Source organism: Schistocerca americana, unplaced genomic scaffold, assembly GCF_021461395.2.
Source record: "Schistocerca americana isolate TAMUIC-IGC-003095 unplaced genomic scaffold, iqSchAmer2.1 HiC_scaffold_952, whole genome shotgun sequence".
Classification (NCBI taxonomy): Eukaryota; Metazoa; Arthropoda; class Insecta; order Orthoptera; family Acrididae; genus Schistocerca; species Schistocerca americana.
In genome coordinates, this window is record NW_025726733.1 from 37,501 (window position 1) to 40,000 (window position 2,500).

Consider the following 2,500-nt stretch of genomic DNA (forward strand, 5'->3'; position numbering starts at 1 on the left):
CCCCCCCTCGCACTATCCCTTTTTTAGTTGGGGGCAGTAACCAGAGAAAAAGTGGTGGCCCTTCCGCTGAAGGTGCCACCCCAACTCCCCCAGCACCTAGCCGGCCAACCGGCCGTGCCGAAAATCTTGTAACTTTTGCAGCTGTATACGCCTGTAGTGAGTGCCACCGCAGCTTCACCACCAAAAACGGTCTCGGGGTCCATCGCCGCCGCCAACACCTTGCGGCCGCCAACGCGGAGATCGTCACGGAGAGGCATCGCGCGAGGTGGACGGAGGAAGAAGTCCTGTCGCTCGCCAAGGCAGAGGCCGAACTGTTCCTCGAGAGGGACGCCCGGTTCTTCTTTGTAAATCAAGAGCTCATCAGGATGTTCCCCGACCGAACGCTTGAGGCAATCAAGTGCCGACGGCGGCAAGCTGCCCACAAGCAGCTTGTCCGCCAATTCATGGAGGCGCTTGAGATCGGTCGGGGGGAAGAGCCGGCGTCCCGCCGGGGAGCGGCGAGCCCGCTGCCTGACGCGGGCGAGGCCGCTGCGCCGCCCGTCGACGCAGCCGAGGACTTCGCGGCCGACACCACCGGGCCGCCGCCGGAGGGGCCGACTGACGCCGCCATCTGGGAGCATCTGGCGGGGCTACCCGCTTCCGCCCAGCGTTTCTCTGCCCTGGATCGTGTCATCGGTCTGGGGCGGGGCACGCCGCCCGATGTCATCCTGGGCATGCTCCCGGATGCCCTTGCGTCGGTCGGGTCCAGAGGGGAGAGATCGATCACCAGGACACAGCGGCCGCGCCAACCATCGAAGCGGCCGCCTGCCGCGCCGCCGACGCAGAAGCGCAAGCGGCGCCGCTGGGAGTACGCGAGAACGCAGGATGCCTTCCGACGGTCGCGTGCGCGTTGCGTGCGCGGCCTCTTGGATGGCACCCTGCTCCAGCCGCCACCTGCCATCCCTGGTCTGCTGGACTTCTGGGCGGACCTCTTCACCAAGAAGCCCATCTCCACCGCGGGCTTCATTCGTGACCGCCTCCTCCCGCACTCAGAGCCTGTCGCTCTCGAGTGCATATGGGGGCCGGTCACACGTGAGGAGGTCGCCGCCGCGTTGCCGCCCAGGGGATCAGCAGCCGGGCCGGACGGCCTTACCCCAGCGGAGTTGCGGCGCCTGCCGCACGAAGTCCTGGTGAAAGTGATGAATCTCTTCCTTCTGGCCCGCGCCCTTCCGGAACGCCTGCTTCGCGCGCGGACGTCCCTTCTCCCGAAAACGGCTGCACCAACATCCCCCGCTGACTTTCGCCCCATTACGGTCTGCTCGGTGTTGGCGCGGACCTTTCACAAGGTTCTCGCGTCACGCCTGATGCGCGCTTGTGCTGTGGACGAACGTCAGCGGGCATTCATCCCTCGGGATGGGATGTTGGAAAATACCTTCATCTTGGACACTGCTCTCACCGACGCAGTTCGCTCCTGCCGCTCTGTCTTTGTGGCATCGATCGACGTATCTAAGGCATTCGATTCGGTAGATCATGCTGCCCTTCGCCCCGTGCTGAAGGCGCATGGCCTGCCGGATTGCTTTGTCGAGTATGTCGAGCGGTGCTACGAGGGCAGCACGACAGTGATAGCGGACGGCGCCGGCGTGGGCGTGTCTGTGCAGCCAGCACGGGGCGTTCGCCAGGGCGATCCCCTCTCCCCCCTCCTGTTCAACTTTGCGGTGGACTACGTTTTAGGCCAACTGCCCTCCCACATCGGAGCTCGGATCCTCGGTCGCAGAGTCAACGCTGCGGCCTTTGCAGATGACGTCTTGCTGTTTGCAGCGACCCCGAGGGGCTTGCAGTCCCTCATCGACGCAGCTACCGCAGCCCTCGCCCACCTGGGGCTGCAGATCAACGCCCGGAAGTGTTTCACCCTCGCCTTAGTCGCGTCAGGGCGCGAGAAGAAGGTGAAGGTGGACAGCAATGTCACCTTCACAGCAGGCAATACCACCATGCCTGCCCTGCGTGTGGGTGAAACCTTCCGGTACCTGGGGCTGCAATTTTCCACGGCGGGTCGCTGTGTCTTCAATCCACGTAGCCACCTGGTGGAGCAGCTTGACGTCATCTCCCGAGCTCCGCTGAAGCCGCAACAGCGCCTCCACGCTCTCACCAACGTACTTCTCCCTGGCCTGTACCACGGGCTGGCCCTCAGCCGCACCCGGGTGGGTGCATTGAAGTCGGCCGACGTTACCATCCGGGCCGCCGTCAGGAGATGGTTCCGCCTTCCGGCGGACACCCCCCTGGGATACTTCCACGCTCCTGTTGCCCAGGGGGGCCTCGGCATTCCATCTTGCCGATGGATGGGTCCGACCCTCCGTCGGTCCCGTCTCCTGGCGCTGAAGAAGATAGGGCCAGCCTGCGACGGTGCAGGCATGGATGAGGTACAGCGTGAGATCGAGGTGCTGGAGCGCCACCTAATGTGGGAGGGCCACCTCCTCAAATCGTCAACGCAGGTTGGGGAAATGTGGGCGGCGCGCCTACACAT

General features: G+C 64.6%; 1 pseudogene; it reads left to right on the plus strand.

The window, feature by feature from the left end:
• LOC124592645 overlaps window positions 1-2,500 on the plus strand; it is a 7,739-nt pseudogene that overhangs the window by 2,904 nt on the left and 2,335 nt on the right.